Source organism: Bufo bufo, chromosome 1, assembly GCF_905171765.1.
Source record: "Bufo bufo chromosome 1, aBufBuf1.1, whole genome shotgun sequence".
NCBI lineage: Eukaryota > Metazoa > Chordata > Amphibia > Anura > Bufonidae > Bufo > Bufo bufo.
The window spans coordinates 784952364-784969871 of record NC_053389.1 but is presented as its reverse complement, the minus strand read 5'-3'; the positions used below and the strand labels follow the sequence as shown (position 1 = coordinate 784969871).

Genomic DNA, 17508 nt, shown 5'->3' with positions numbered 1-17508 from the left:
ATTAAAAGTGGCCCTGGGAAAAAAATAAAAATGGGCATATGTTCTGGGCGGGCCCAGATTGAGAGAAGGTTGGGCCAACATGAGTAGGCGGAGCCAGAAATACAATAGAGAGAGCAGTATATTATGGCGCTATTTTTTATTTGGCTCAGTGCAGCACAATATACTGCTCCAGAAGAACCAAAAACCTCTCTAGAAGCTGCCCCTCTGTGGTGCCCAGTGCCAACTGCTATGTCCTGTCCTCCTCGTCTACTTGTCTCTAATTTAGATATGGAGAAAGGGGATGAAGAGTTAAAACACAGGCAACAGCAGAGAGCCAGCCCTACCTTCAGCGTTACCATACATACAGCGGAGTGCAGCGTCACATACCTCTTACATTCAGTGACGTCTCCTCTGATGTAGACATTCTCTATAGCGCCCCCTGTAATGCCCACCCCTGCCCCAGTAATATCCCTATAGCGGCCACAGTAATGCCCCCCTGCCCCCAGAAATGTCCCTATAGAGCCCCCAGTAATGTCCCTATAGAGCCCCCAGTAATTTCCCCCCTGCCTCCAGTAATGCCACTATTGCAGTGTCCCACTCACGTGACCGTGGGCACCGCAAACGTATCTTAATTATGTATTAATGTCATGTGATATGCCTGTATTTTGTATTTTATCTCCTGTCATATTCTCCATGTCACAATGTGATTCCATATGCAAATATCCTTTACACAGGCCTAGTCAGGGTGCACTACACATGTTTCTCCACAAGATGGAGCAGTGTCAGTGTGTATATAGCTTAGCTCAGACCTAAGTTAGGCAGAGTGTTGTTAGCTGGTTGAGGTCAATCCCAACCAGTTCACAAGAGCTCAGGTCAATCCAAGTGAGAGTTCAGTTGAATGCAGTTCTCTCTTGAGCCTACAAGAAAGCAACAGCCATGTAGCTGAATATCTGGAGGGAGGCATATTACTAGCCTCTCTACTCTGTCCCTGTCGGCTCCACAGCCCAGGGTTAAGGCCTGCAAGTATTCTACCTAGAGGTGAGCAATCCACTGCTATAGATCGCTCTTCCAGGGTGACCAATGTCTAAACTGTACGCAGCCGAGTATTTAAGGAATTATCACGTTTATGCAAGACAAAGGATTAGCAAGATAGTCATTACCTGAGGACTTATTAGGCACCTTTGTACTAGGTGTAGGAGATAGCTTGAAGCATCTACATCTCCAGTTTAAATCCTGAGGACAGTCAGGCCAACTGTCAGAACAACATTGGAATAGAAGTTTCAGGATTCAGAAAAGCACCTTTAAACAAGGATTAGGATCAGGCCGGAGTTGTTACCAGTGTAAGACTTTCATTATTACCAGCCTAGTCTGAGCAGTAGCTTTCATTATTACAAGAGCCTGTACTTCATGGAGGATTTGCATTTCCCTTTCCCCATATGCATGGGAGATTGTGCTTAATGCCGGATTGTATCAAGAGACTGTTTTAATGCCTTGGATGAATTGTTAATAGAAGTCATCTTCAGTAAAGTGCCATTTGGAGTTTCACCCTGCTTGCCTCAGACTCAAGTTCCTCTATTAACACAACAGTAAATGGTTGTACCTCCATACAAAAGGTACTGGCGTCATGACTACAAGGGACCTTGCCACTGGCACATTAATACAGACCACCAAGGGCACCTCAAACCAACATCTGGCCAGTGTCCCTTACACCAGAGTGTGCCCCAGAGAATCCTTGTACCGTTCTCCTTTTCACTTATGCGAGCCTGCCCAGGGACGACATAACCGTGAGTAACCAGAACTGTATTTACCTCGGCCCACCTATTTCTCACACCATGACCTCACACATAATTCCCCTGCAAGGTCTGGCATACCGCATAATAAAAATTGGCGTCACGAACAGGATAAATATCCTCTGTTCCTTTAATGAACTGGACTTGTGCATTGTTGTATTTTTGTGCACTGCAATAATTGAAATTGCCGCTGTGTGAGAACAGGACTTACAAAACCCTGAGCCTCAACTGTTTATTGCTTCTATTGGGCCAAAGAACTGTTAAAACTGCTTAAAGACTATCTGCATGTGTTGCGCTATTCTTCTAAGGCAAAACCGCATCGTTAAAACAGCAAAATTGTGGATTTTTGAAAAGTCAGTAGCGCTGCTTGCTGTATTTGAATGGACTGTTTTGTACCTAAAATGGCCGCCGAAGGACTTGAAATTGTTTGCTGCGCCATCACTGAGCAGCTTGGCGGTAAAAAACGAAGACACTCCCCTCTAAAAGCGGAAAAATTTGGCGCCACTGTATTTGAAAAAGCAGTAGTAATATTTCTGCTGCGCCACAGACCCAGCCACAGTAACTCCTGAAGTAGAAGAAAGAGCAGGAACACCAGAGGAGACAACACACACCAGCTCTTCCACTTGCAAATGAAGCTATACACCGCAAGGAGTGAAGGGAGTAGCCAGACCTAAATAGTAATGACCACTATGCTGCACCTGACTAGAGGTTTGGTCATTACCATCAACAACAAAGTGAAATTAAAAGAGGCTGTCAGATGACATCACGTGCAGACAGCCTCTCCGACCTTCTAACACCTAGCCTGGGAGTGATATTGGGAGTTATAGTTCTCTCCTCTTTTACCTCCTCCCTGTAATGTCCTCTGACATCACCTAATAACAGACTGGACATGCTGGGAGTTGTAGGCCTCTCCTCTTATACCTCTTTTTTTTTATATTTTTTAGCCCCCGCCGGGGGACTAGTATATGCGATCTTCAGATTGCTTGTAGATTACATTGCAGTGAATTAGCCCTGCACTGTAAGCCCCGTCTGCTGTTATCCTATGGAACACAGTTTTCTATGCCATCTGAGGGGTTACATTTCTGTGATCGGCATTGTCGCCGATCGCAGATTTTAGCCCTGGGCCTCTGCCAGGAACATGGCAGCTATGGCACTCGCTGAGCTTGTGAGCAGGCGAGTATTTAAACAGACAATGTCCGCCGTACATGTATGCCGGCAGTCATCTAAGGGTAAATTTGTTTTTCACGCTTTTTCGGTGTCACTTTATTACTCACTGGTGGTCAGTTGGGTTGGAAACTTACATAACTGATGGATGGTACTGCATTAGGGTAACTGCACATGATGCGGATTTTCATGTGGAAAACCCCAATGTTAGGGCTCATGAACACAGCCGTAGCCATTTTTGCGGTCTGCAATACACGTATACTGGCTATGTGTTCCGCATTTTGCAGAACAGAACGTCCTGCCCTCTATAGAACTGTCCTAGAATAGGACATGCTCTATATTTTTGCGGGTGCCACGGAACGGACACACAGATGCATCTTTTGTCGCCCCATTGAAGGAAATGGCGCTACATAGGACCCTCAAAAAATGCAGATCAGATGCGGACAAAAACCACGGTCGTGTGCATGAGCCCTAATACAGTACCAGCAAAGTAAATGAGATTTTACGCATAGAAATTGACCTTCCACGAGTATTAAATTTTTTTTTAAATCTGCAGCATGTCAATTGGTTATACGATTCCGCACTTTATGTGTAGTGTTTTTTCCCATAGAAAAAAAATCCTCAACAAAAACCGCATAAAAACTGCACAAAAAACACATCAAAACCACAATAAATAGTGCAGATTTATGAGCAGTTTATATCACATTTTTTATGCGGTTTCCGGACGTGGCAAAGAGAGCAGAGCCTCTAGGTGTAACGGTAACGCCCTCGTTGCTCCTAGAGGCTCATTTGCATATATCAAAACCTAATTTTTCTCAGCAATGCGGCCACATATGAACATGGGACCAACACAGATGCCAAGTCTACAGGTCAGCCAGTGTCATAGGTACAAATCTGCTGACAGATTCACTTTAACAGCAGATGCATCTGGGTAGGTATCCAAGTCGTACCGTTCAATCTAATGGAGTTCAAGTTCCATTAATGAAAGAGTGGACTGGGATTTATCAAAATAAAGCAATTAAAAAAATAGTTTCCTCCTGCTGCTCTCCCTTTCCAATTGGTGGACAGGGCCAGCTAATCTCGTGCCTACACTGTAGTATCGGCAAATGCGGACAGCACTGGCTTCAGCTGCCTAAGCAGCGGAGATGCCTACTGTGCATGCGTCGATGACACCTGAAGCTGCAGGAAGGGCAAGATGCCTAGCTCCTTTAATCTATGGGAAAGTAGGCACAGCAGGGAGAGTAGGGCGTTGAAGATCTGGGCTTGGCCCGCCCATAGGTGCTTTAATAAGTTAAAGGTGTAATTTTGCTCAGCAGGATCAACCCCACCAGGCACTCTGCCTGGTTAAATAGGGTTTATCCTGCTGGGAGAAGAAAAAGGAAAGACAGTGATAAATGTGTCAGCTCTGCCTCTGACCACTAGAGGTCGCTGCTGTACAAACACCATAACTAGGGATCAGTGAATCGAGCGATGAGTGAAGTCGATTTGCATAAAACTTAGTTAGAATACTGTACGGAGCGAGCGCTCCGTACAGTATTAGAATGTATTGGCTCCTATGAGCCGAAGTTATTACTTCGCAAAGTCTCGTGAGACTTTGGGTAATAAATAATTTCTATTGTAAAAAACCTTTTACTGAACTCAGGTTCGGTTCCAAGTGGTACCTTGACCTCCTGCGCCATTATTTGCTGGAGCGGGGATCAGCAACCTCCAGCACTCCAGCTGTTCTGAAACTACAACTCCAAGAATCCACATTTCTTTTCTATGGGAGTTACAAGAACAGCCAAGTAAGTATGCATGCTTGGAGTTGTAGCTTCACAGCAGCTGGAGTGCTGGAAGTTGTGCAACGTACCAGGCCACAGGGGCAACACGTGAGGCTCACGGTGGGCTGATGGGGGTAGTAGTTAATTTACTCACGGTTAGCAGAGCCTCCATGGGTCGGCGTGCAGTGACGGGGAAGACAGCACTAAATCCTCCGGGGCACTCTCTATTGCAGGGAACACCAGCCAGATGGAAGTTGAGGTGCCCTTGATGGTATAGGTGTTAAAGAGGACCTTTCACTTGTATAAACTATGTGAACTGAGTATGCTGCCATATAGAGCAGCGCCCGGGGATCACAGCCTGGGAGGTTTTTTTCTCCCAGGCTGTGAGCTGTGCGCTGCGATTGGCCAGCGCTGCAGCCTAGGAGAAGGAGACGCCCACAGGACAAGGGAAGACTCTGCCTACTATAACTTACAGAGCAAAGGTACCGGAGCCTATAACAGGAGAACGGAGCGGCGCCCGGTAAGTGCAGTGAGATCCCCGGGCGCCGCTCTATATGTCAGCATACTCAGTTCACATAGTTTTTACAAGTGAAAGGTCCTCTTTAAGGTGCATTGGTGGCTGGGCCCCTGTGTTCGTGACGCCAGCACCGTAAGTAGTAGAAAGGATGAGGAGTCAGTTGTAGTAGAAAACAGTTAAACATTTACTGAATCAATCGTCTCAGGGCAGTTGTTACAGTTTATCAATATAGCAAAAGAAATAATCCAGATGTTGGTTTAACTGGAATTCCTTATAACAGGTCTGGCAATTGTCAGTTGAGGAGTTTTCCTAATGCTGTTACTTTACAGGCAAAGAATGGGTACATTTGCACTAAGTCCACTTTCTAGCACTCAGGTACTGAATATAATGGTTCCCTACTTATCTTGAGCAATCCAATAAGGGCGTTCTCCCTTGTGGCAGGCAAACTCTCTGCTACATTATTTGATGCAGGATGCTCTACTGAAGTATTCAGGTTCACTGTGTCCCAGAAGGCATTTAGTGGAAAAAGGATAATTCTGTGCACTAATCATCCAGTGTTGTCCAGGTACCTTTAAGTTCCTCCTGGTCACTTGTGCTCGTGAAGTCCCTTGGCTAGACTCAGCTCTATTCTTCACTAGACTCGCTTTATATCCATAGACTTACTGTCATGTGCTGGACTGCAGTAAACACTTGGTTTGTCCTCTCCAGGCTTGATCAGGGGCCAGTGGAAAGAAAGGCAGCTACATTCTGGACTAAGCCTGCTCTCCTCCATTAACTTCCTTCTCCTGTTCCTCACTGAACCTTCACTACTTCCACACACACAACTACTAACTTTATTAACAAACCCCAGATATAGGGGCAAATAGATGTAATGACAATGCCAGCCTGATATTAGGAAATACAATACATTAAATACAGAAATTTAACGGGACCACTTGTACATACATAAGTGAGACGCTGCAGTTGCTGATCCCTGAGCAAGAGGATCCTTGTAAACCAGAAATACTTAGCAGTGGTCTCCAGACAACTTCAGATTTAAAGGTACAGTAGCCCGGCTAGCTCAGTCGGTAGAGCATGAGACTCTTAATCTCAGGGTTGTGGGTTTGAGCTTTAATATTAATAATAAAAGATATATAGATCCTGCACCAAAAATACAGCTTATATCCAATGGGGACAGTTTCTTTAACCCCTTAGGGACTGGGCTCATTTTCACCTTAAGGACCAGGCCATTTTTTGCAAATCTGACCAGTGTCACTTTAAGTGCTGATAACTTTAAAACGCTTTGACTTATCCAGGCCATTCTGAGAATGTTTGTTTTTTCATCACATATTGTACTTCATGACACTGGTAAAATGAAGTAAAAAAAAAGTCATTTTTATTTATAAAAAAAATACCAAATTTACCAAAATTTGGGAACAATTTGCAAATTTCCAAGTTTCAATTTCTCTACTTCTATAATACATAGTAATACCTACAAAAATAGTTATTACTTTACATTCCCATATGTCTACTTCATGTTTGGATCATTTTGGGAATGACATTTTAGTTTTTGGGGATGTTACAAAGCTTAGAAGTTTAGAAGCAAATCTTGAAATTTTTCTGAAATTTTCAAAAACCCAATTTTTAGGGACCAGTTCAGGTCTGAAGTCACTTTGTGAGGCTTAAATAATAGAAACCACCCAAAAATGACCCCATTCTAGAAACTACACCCCTCAAGGTATTCAAAACTGATTTTACAAACTTTGTTAACCCTTTAGGTGTTGCACAAGAGTTATTGGCAAATGGAGATGAAATTTGTGAATTTAAATTTTTATCAATTTTTTTCCAGTAACAAAGGAAGGGTTAACAGCCAAACAAAATGCTATATTTATTGCCCCTATTCTGTAGTTTGCAGAAACACTCGATATGTGGCCGTAAACTACTGTACGGGCACACAGTAGGGCGTAGAGGGAAAGGTGCGCTGTGTGGTTTTTGGAAGGCAGATTTTGCTGGACTGGTTTTTTGACACCATGTCCTATTTGAAGCCCCCCTGATGCACCCCTAGAGTAGAAACTCCATAAAAGTGACCCCATCTAAGAAACTACACCCCTCAAGGTATCCAAAACTGATTTTACAAACTTTGTTAACCCTTTAAGTGTTGCACAAGAGTTATTGGCAAATGGAGATGAAATTTGAGAATTAAAATTTTTGGGCAAATTTTCCATTTTAATCAATTTTTTCCAGTAACAAAGCAAGGGTTTGATGGCATATCATAAGAACCAAAATCACAGAAATCCAGACTTATTTAACTTAATATTAAAATAGATGGACTCCCACTATGATATAAGGGGCACGGAGATCACCAAATTGTTAGACACAACAACTATCCTGGACGACAGAGAATGCATCAACATTTTAGATTTATTGATAACACAATGGACATGATGCAAATACACCAAGTGTATCCGACTGTGATTATATATATATATCAACCAAAAGAAAAATAATTAAATAATAGTGAAAAGGAAACACTGAGCAAACAGGAAGTTTCTGTAGTGTAGTGGCTGTCATGTTCGCCTCACACGTGAAAGGTCCCTGGTTTGAAAATGGGCAAAAACATGTACATTTTCAAAGGTGTTGAAAGAGCTCATGATGCATAATATCTAACCCCCACAACAAGTGACGGCATCTCTGCTTACTTCTGTCTGGATTTGGCTGCCAATCATTACCACCATGTCCTGGAAACCACCTTGAATGAAGCAGCTCCAATTACAATGCAACCTTCCTGACACAGAACATGGCAACCCTGGCACACATGTGAAACAAACATGTTTTATCCAGTGGTGTTCTAGATATGCAGAACGGTTATGGAGAAAATCACGAATATCTACATATTTCCCAAAAACTATATCTCAGCACTCCATATTGCCAAGCAGAACTATTTCACCTCTCTCGTCTCCCCACTTTCAAATAACCCTAAACGACTGTGCTGAAGACCTGGCCCCTTACTTCAGAGATAAGATTGGTAACATCCGGCACCACATCTCCCAGTCCCCAACCATCTTCGATCCTTTTCCCTCCCACACTTCCTCGTGTTTGTTCTCCTGTTTTGACCCTGTAATAGAAGAAGTCTCCATGCTTCTTTCTTATTCTCTAACCACAACCTGCATCAGTGATACTATTCCCTCACACCTCCTCCAGTCCCTCTAGCCACCTGTAATTACTCACCTTACTACAATATTGAACCTATCTTCTGGTATCTTTCTGTTCTAACTATCGATCTGTTTCTAACCTCCTCTTCATCTCTAAAATACCAGAACATCTTGTCTAGTCTCGCTTAATAAGCTATCTCTCTGCAAACTCTCTTCTTGACTCCTTACAACTAGGGTGGCCATTTGCTTCACCCTCAAAAGCCGGACACTGTAGCCATGCCTGTGAGACCGCAAAGCCACACCCCCAAGTCCACAATCACGTCCCAAGTCTGCAAGCCACGCTCCGAAAGCGTTCTTTTAGAACAGAATAAGACCAGAAAGTATCTTGAGGTCTTAGTAGTCTCTTGAGGTCTTAAAATTCAAAGGCACAGTAGCCCGGCTAGCTCAGTCGGTAGAGCATGAGACTCTTAATCTCAGGGTCGTGGGTTCGAGCCCCACGTTGGGCGACTATGTTTTTTAGTATTTTTTACTATTAGTAACTTAAAAAAAACATGTGGATCCTCCACTAAAAATACAGCAGGACAACCCCTTGTCAATACAGTTTATTTTATTAGGGTATAAGGACATCACAAAGCAAGGACTCTACTCAGGCAGCGGGGGTTTCAAGATGCAATAATTTCTGACAATAACAAAAACTTTCAAAGAATAGACTTCAGAGAGATTTGTGATGCAGCACATGAAGTAAATTGCGATTATGCCCTGATAGCAACAGCTAGAGCGCCTCTATTAAAGGGGTTGTCCCATGAATAATATTCTACAGTTTTTAAACCAGTACCTGGATGCGAATACTTTTGTAATTGCATGTAATTAAAAGTTTTGTATAGCCAGTGAGCCATTCAGTAAAATACATTGTATTGCTGTAGAGGCTGGGGATGGCTGCAGAACTGAAGCGCCAAAGATGTCTCTGCAGGAAGCTTTGCAGGAGAAGTTATAATGTCTCCCTGGGTTTGATGGACAAGACAGGAGAATGTCTCCAGACAGAGAAGACATCAACTGCGAGTCATTAGATTTATAGAGGATCTGAGATCTGACATATCTGTTACAGAAATACTTGTAATATCCATCAGATAACAATTCTTGCGAACCTAATCTGTGCTGTCATGTTCTTCTGTTATTCCTTCTGGAAATTTATGAATATGTTCTGTCTGACCAAGTAAGGTCACATCCATTGGACCATGTGCATGTTAGCACCCAGATGTCAATTTAGTCATACATTTTCATGAGAAATAATAGAATCTGGCTGAATAAAACTTCATATTCACACTCCTGGTGTGAAAAATTCCACAAAATATATGCCCTGCTCTCCCAAGCCTTAACTTTGTGCTGTCAGCAGCTCAGCATGATCAAAACTACTGACAGACCCATTTTTATTGTTTTATATTCTGCCTGTGACCAATGTGATATTTTCTTGTACAGTCTGCAAAATGATGATATTCTGCAGATCACTTGTGCAGACCTGGTATCTAACTACCATATGGTTACTATATGCATACCTGCCATCCGTCCCGGATCTGGCAGGACAGTCCTGGATTGCAGTGGCTGTCCTCCTGTCCCGGAATGGGGGATGTATATCCCGCTCTCGGGCAGCTGTCTCTGCTTCCATAGTAAGCACAGACACTTGCCTGTAATGGTGAAGCAGAGAGCCGACATCATTCAGCAGATCCCTGCGACATATGGTGGGTCTGTCAGTTAATGACGGGTCACTGCCATAGTGGAGTAGGGTGAGTGGCGGGTCTGCTGCAGTATGGATCCTCTGTGCTAAGGGGCAGCATTGCTTCTCCAGCTCTAAATTACACCGTCCGGAGAGCAGTAAAGTTGGGCACACATGTATTCCCGGGTACGTGCCTCGGCTGTGCGGGCCTCAGGAGATGGCAGACGGGCACAGCGCAGCAAGAGGCGCTGCTTACCGAGTATGTGCAGGAGGCTGGCATAAGGTACGGAGCTCAGGTGACCTGAGGTGCCAGCAAGGAAAACTTCAGTGGCATTGCAAAACAATGTTGCTTCCAGTGCAGTATGAATACCGTGTAATTGTGTCAGGGCGAGTCCCCATAAGCCTACTGTCTGCTATGTAATACTGTGATTATGGTAACAGAAGCTAATGCAATGTATAAGTGACTTCATGTGTGACTCATGGAGGTGAAATCTCAGGCAGTCACCTAAAAACTGGAAGCTTGTAACATGGAGTACTCCTGCATGTTGCAGAACATGAATGTCCAGAGCTGCGGGTAGCAGGTTTCTTGGTATAGTACTGGATTCCTTTAATATATCCTGCCAGAAATCATCAAATCTTCCAAATAATTAAAATGATTAGAAACTTATGAATCCGGTGCCTGGGTTCTTATAATTCTGTGAGGGAACACAATGTGGGCATAAATACTGTGCACGAAGGGGGAATAACTACTATGTGGGGGCATTAAGGGGACTGGTTGGGATTAGGTGCATAGTTATATTTTGGGCGGAGTTAGAGGCGTGGCCTAGTGCAGAAAAAAATCGCCGCCTTGCACGCCTCACAATGTGTCTCTCTTTGTTCGTTTGGTAAGTTGTGAGGTACAGTACAGACCAAAAGTTTGGACACACCTTCTCATTCAAAGAGTTTTCTTTATTTTTATGACTATGAAAATTGTAGATTCACACTGAAGGCATCAAAACTATGAATTAACACATGTGGAATTATATATATAACAAACAAGTGTGAAACAACTGAAAATATGTCATATTCTAGGTTCTTCAAAATAGCCACCTTTTGCTTTGATTACTGCTTTGCACACTCTTGGCATTCTCAGCTGCGGGATCGGAGTGCCACCAGTGCAGAGCTTGCTCAGTAATGGCAGCAGGCAGGTGTGAGCGCATATGCACGCACAGTGAGGACTTTTGGAAGATGGCCTGGTGTCAAGAAGGGCAGCAAAGAAGCCACTTCTCTCCAAAAAAAACATCAGGGACAGATTGATCTTCTGCAGAAAGTATGGTGAATGGACTGCTGAGGACTGGGGCAAAGTCATATTCTCCGATGAAGCCTCTTTCCGATTGTTTGGGGCATCTGGAAAAAGGCTTGTCCGGAGAAGAAAAGGTGAGCGCTACCATCTGTCCTGTGTCATGCCAACAGTAAAGCATCCTGAGACCATTCATGTGTGGGGTTGCTTCTCATCCAAGGGAGTGGGCTCACTCACAATTTTGCCCAAAAACACAGCCATGAATAAAGAATGGTACCAAAACACCCTCCAACAGCAACTTTTTCCAACAATCCAACAACAGTTTGGTGAAGAACAATGCATTTTCCAGCATGATGGAGCACCGTGCCATAAGGCAAAAGTGATAACTAAGTGGCTCGGGGACCAAAACGTTGACATTTTGGGTCCATGGCCTGGAAACTCCCCAGATCTTAATCCCTTTGAGAACTTGTGGTCAATCCTCAAGAGGCGGGTGGACAAACAAAAACCCACTAATTCTGACAAACTCCAAGAAGTGATTATAAAAGAATGGGTTTCTATCAGTCAGGAATTGGCCCAGAAGTTGATTGAGAGCATGCCCAGTCGGATTGCAGAGGTCCTGAAAAAGAAGGGCCAACACTGCAAATACTGACTCTTTGCATAAATGTCATGTAATTGTCGATAAAAGCCTTTGAAACGTATGAAGTGCGTGTAATTATATTTCACTACATCACAGAAACAACTGAAACAAAGATCTAAAAGCAGTTTAGCAGCAAACTTTGTGAAAACTAATATTTTTGTCATTCTCAAAACTTTTGGCCACGACTGTATATATGGTGGTATTATTGGTTATTGGTGCTTGTATTGTGGTAGTGTACCGTTAGTCAATGGGGCAAAAACATCACATGTGGATAAGGGTACGGTCACATCAGAGTCAGAAATCCGTCAGTGGAGTTTACCATATACAGCACAGCCGGATACTGCCGTTCTCCAACAGATCCCCATTGACTATAATGAGATCTGCACCAGGACCTGAACGAGGGAAGGGAAGTGATAAATGACCACAAGATGTCGCCGTTCTACAATGCAAATTTCAAAAACTTCAAAGCCATGTGGTCACCAGCAGTAAAGTCAGAGCAGGCGGCTTTGTTATGGGGAAATCTTAGAATTAGTTAATTATTACGTCTGCCCCAGTCTTGTAAATAACAAAACTCTGTGCATGGCTCATGTCCATTATCTGCTGGAGCGTACTTGTAGAACAGAAAAAGGCCAGAAAGTAGTCTCTTGAGGTCTTAGAACTTTCAGGCACAGTAGCCCGGCTAGCTCAGTCGGTAGAGCATGAGACTCTTAATCTCAGGGTCGTGGGTTCGAGCCCCACGTTGGGCGACTATGTTTTTTAGTATTTTTGGAAACAGAGGCAGAGCCTACTAGTAACTGCAAAAAAACCTGTGGATCCTCCACTAAAAATACAGCAGGACAAACCCTTTCCATACAGTTTATTTTATTAGGGAATAAGGACATCACAAAGCAAGGACTCTACTCAGGCAGCGGGGGTTTCAAGATGCACTAATTTCTGACAATAACAAAAACTTTCAAAGAATAGACTTCAGAGAGATTTTTGATCCAGCACATGAAGTAAATTGCGATTATGCCCTGATTGCAACAGCTAGAGCGCCTCTATTAAAGGGGTTGTCCCATGAATAATATTCTACAGTTTTTAAACCAGTACCTGGATGCGAATACTTTTGTAATTGCATGTAATTAAAAGTTTTGTATAGCCAGTGAGCCATTCAGTAAAATACATTGTATTGCTGTAGAGGCTGGGGATGGCTGCAGAACTGAAGCGCCAAAGATGTCTCTGCAGGAAGCTTTGCAGGAGAAGTTATAATGTCTCCCTGGGTTTTATGGACAAGACAGGAGAATGTCTCCAGACAGAGAAGACATCAACTGCGAGTCATTAGATTTATAGAGGATCTGAGATCTGACATATCTGTTACAAAAATACTTGTAATATCCATCAGATAACAATTCTTGCGAACCTAATCTGTGCTGTCATGTTCTTCTGTTATTCCTCCTGTAAATTTATGAATATGTTCTGTCTGACCAAGTAAGGTCACATCCATTGGACAATGTGGATGTTAGCACCCAGTCATACATTTCCAGGAGAAAAATTAGAATCTGGCTGAATGAAACATCATATTCACACTCCTGGTGTGAAAAACTCCACAAAATATATGCCCTGCTCTCCCGAGCCGTAACTTTGTGCTGTCGGCAGCTCAGCATGGTTAGAACTACTGACAGACCCCTTTTTATTGTTTTATATTCTGCCTGTGACCAATGCGATATTTTCTTGTACAGTCTGCAAAATGATGATATTCTGCAGATCACTTGTGCAGACCTGGTATCTAACCACCATATGGTCACTATATGCATACCTGCCATCCGTCCCGGATCCTGCAGGACAGTCCTGGATTGCAGTGGCTGTCCTCCTGTCCCGGAATGTGGGATGTATATCCCGCTCTCAGGCAGCTGTCTCTGCTTCCGTAGGAAGTACAGACACTTGCCTGTAAAGGTGAAGCAGAGAGCTAATACAATGTATAAGTGTGACTCGTGTGACTCATGGAGATGAAATCTCAGGCAGTCACTTAAAAACTGGAAAAAAATGGGCAGGCACCTAAAAACTGGAAGCTTGTAACATGGAGTACTCCTGCATGTTGCAGAACATGGATGTCCAGTGCTGCGGGTAGCAGGTTTGTTGGTAGAGTACTGGATTCCTTTATTATATTCTGCCAGAAATCATCAAATCTTCCAAATAATTAAAATAATTAGAAACGTATGAATCCGGTGCCCGGGTTCTTATAATTCTGTGGGGGCACAATGTGGGCATAAAAACTGTGTGGTGGCATGAACAGGGAATAACTACTATGTGGGGGCAGGGCCAGATTAAGAGCGTGATGGGCCTGGTGCTGAAGATTTTAATGGGCCTTTTTTATAGAAAATGAAAACGCAACTCACAGTCTTCCACTTTACAGCAGGACCCAGGGGAGAAGTCTGACCTGTCACTGTCCTGGTGAGTTCTATAAAGGGCCGGCCTGGGAGATTACTCCTTGCGGTGCCGGCCCTGTCATCATCTGACAGTCAGCCATGTCCTTCTAATTGGGCAGCGGGGCGGCTGACAGGCGACTTCAGCGAGGACGAGGCAGTGGCGGATACAGAGCCTGGTCTCGGGAGGGGCACTTTCAGATTTTTTTCTGTCCGCCGCCACAAAACAATGGTGCTTTTAGAACAGACTACACAGTGTAGAGGTATACTGTACATTGTGTGGCACAGTGTAGCGGTATACTGTATATTGTGTGGCACAGTGTAGCGGTATACTGTACATTGTGTGGCACAGTGTAGCGGTATACTGTATATTGTGTGGCACAGTGTAGAGGTATACTGTATATTGTGTGGCACAGTGTAGAGGTATACTGTACATTGTGTGGCACAGTGTAGAGGTATACTGTACATTGTGTGGCACAGTGTAGAGGTATACTGTATATTGTGTGGCACAGTGTAGAGGTATACTGTATATTGTGTGGCACAGTGTAGAGGTATACTGTATATTGTGTGGCACAGTGTAGCGGTATACTGTATATTGTGTGGCACAGTGTAGCGGTATACTGTATATTGTGTGGCACAGTGTAGAGGTATACTGTATATTGTGTGGCACAGTGTAGAGGTATACTGTACATTGTGTGGCACAGTGTAGAGGTATACTGTATATTGTGTGGCACAGTGAAGCGGTATACTGTATATTGTGTGGCACAGTGTAGAGGTATACTGTATATTGTGTGGCACAGTGTAGAGGTATACTGTATATTGTGGGGCACAGTGTAGAGGTATACTGTATATTGTGGGGCACAGTGTAGAGGTATACTGTATATTGTGTGGCACAGTGTAGAGGTATACTGTATATTGTGTGGCACAGTGTAGAGGTATACTGTATATTGTGTGGCACAGTGTAGAGGTATACTGTACATTGTGTGGCACAGTGTAGAGGTATACTGTATATTGTGTGGCACAGTGTAGCGGTATACTGTATATTGTGTGGCACAGTGTAGGCTATATGTGTATAACATAAACATATTTCACATGAAAACTTACAGTTACTTGGCTTGGCCCTTGGGGATCTCGGACACCACTTCCACACTTTGGCCGGGGGCTCGGCGGAGCTGATGTTGTGTTTTATCCTAATGAGAAAGATTTCATAATAAGGATTTGGAGAAGGGGCAGAGGGATAGCAGAGCAGGGAGAGGCTGGTGCTGCTACTAGGGGGTCATACCATGGGGGATTAATAAAGCCCCCCCCCTAGTAGAAATAATTCTCCTTATAATGTGACAGTGCAAAAAATACCCCCTTGTAATGCCCCCAGTTGAGCTAATGTCCCCATAGTGCCCCTATAATGTGCCAGTATAAAATACCCCTATGTAGTGCCCCCAGTAAATGCCCTGATAGTGCTACTCTCCCCCTTCCTCCTAGTGCCCCCCATCATTTATCAGTATTAAATGCCCCAATAGATGCCCTCAGTGTCCCCCATAATTTGCAAGTATAAAATACCCCTTCTTAGTGCCCCCGTAGATGACCCCATAGTACTCCTCTCCCCAACAGTACCCACCATAATGTGCCTAGTATAAAATGCTACTGTACAGATCCCCCCATATAAAATACCCGTTCTTTGTGGCCTCAGTAAATGCGCCTATAGTGCCTACCAAGAATGTGCCAGTAAAAAGTGCCCCCCATCATGTGCCAGTAACAAGAGGGCCCCCCTATGCCCCATCATGTGCCAGTAACAGGAGGGTCCCCCATCATGTGCCAGTAAAAAGAGCCCCCCTATGCCCCATCGTGTGCCAGTAAAAAGAGGGACCCCCCTATGCCCCATAATGTGCCAGTATCAAGAGGCCCCCCCATGCCCCATTATGTGCCAGTAACAGGAGGGCCCCCCCATCATGTGCCAATAACAAGAGGGCCCCCCTAGGCCCCATTATGTGCCAGTTACAAGAGCTCCCCCATGCCCCATCATGTGCCAGTAACAAGAGGGCCCCCCCATGCCCCATCATGTGCCAGTAAAAAAAGGCGCCCCCCCATCATGTGCCAGTAAAAGACTTTTCCTAAAAGTATTATACATCTAAAAAAAAAAAAACTTATACTTACCTCCATGTCAGCGATGTGATGCAGGCCTCTTCCGGCCTGTGTCCCGCGCTGTACGGCTCAGGCGGCACTAGGCCGGCAGCCTATCAGAGACACAGGGGAGGGACACGCCTCTCCCCTGCCCCGCCACGATACAGATAAAGATGAGCGCTTCCACAATGGAAGCGCTCATCTCCCTGTGCTGGCACGCGCACGCCACCCACTAATTTAAGTTTTTAGTAGGGTCCAGGGCCGGCTGCGCCGCCAGCTCGGGGAGGGGGGCAATTAAGGGGACTGGTTGGGATTAGGTGCATAGTTATATTTTGGGCGGAGTTATAGGTGTGGCCTAGTGCAAAAAAAATTGCCGCACAATGTGTCTCACTTTGTTCGTTTGGTAAGTTGTGAGGTATGTATATGGTGGTATTATTGGTTATTGGTGCTTGTATTGTGGTAGTGTACCGTTAGTCAATGGGGCAAAAACATCACATGTGGATAAGGGTACGGTCACATCAGAGTCAGAAATCTGTCAGTGGAGTTTACCATATACGGCACAGCCGGATACTGCCGTTCTCCAACAGATCCCCATTGACTATAATGAGATCTGCACCAGCCAGCAGTTATACTGAAACAGGCTGAACACAGGACCTGAACGAGGGAAGGGAAGTGATAAATGACCACAAGATGTCGCCGTTCTACAATGCAAATTTCAAAAACTTCAAAGCCATGTGGCCACCAGCAGTAAAGTCAGAGCAGGCGGCTTTGTTATGGGGAAATCTTAGACATTGGTTAATTATTACGTCTGCCCCAGTCTTGTAAATAACAAAACTCTGTCCATGGCTCATGTCCATTATCTGCTGGAGCGTCCTTGTAGAACAGAAAAAGGCCAGAAAGTAGTCTCTTGAGGTCTTAGAACTTACAGGCACAGTAGCCCGGCTAGCTCAGTCGGTAGAGCATGAGACTCTTAATCTCAGGGTCGTGGGTTCGAGCCCCACGTTGGGCGACTATGTTTTT

The 17508-nt window shown here is 44.3% G+C and overlaps 1 protein-coding gene and 3 non-coding genes across 4 annotated transcripts in view; 3 read left to right on the top strand and 1 right to left on the bottom strand.

Moving 5' to 3' along the window:
• ANGPTL6 (angiopoietin like 6) overlaps nucleotides 1-13826 on the bottom strand; it is a 51860-nt gene extending 38034 nt beyond the window's left edge. Inside the window, exon 1 of the mRNA XM_040414905.1 lies at nucleotides 13764-13826. The gene's annotated coding sequence lies outside the window, so the exon portion shown is untranslated. The remainder of the gene's footprint in view (nucleotides 1-13763) is intronic.
• Nucleotides 8775-8847, top strand: TRNAK-CUU. The gene has a single exon. It is a non-coding gene; the product is annotated as a tRNA-Lys (tRNA).
• Nucleotides 12642-12714, top strand: TRNAK-CUU. The gene has a single exon. It is a non-coding gene; the product is annotated as a tRNA-Lys (tRNA).
• A 3598-nt stretch (nucleotides 13827-17424) lies between the features above and the next one.
• TRNAK-CUU lies at nucleotides 17425-17497 on the top strand. The gene has a single exon. It is a non-coding gene; the product is annotated as a tRNA-Lys (tRNA).
• Nucleotides 17498-17508: the final 11 nt, after the last annotated feature.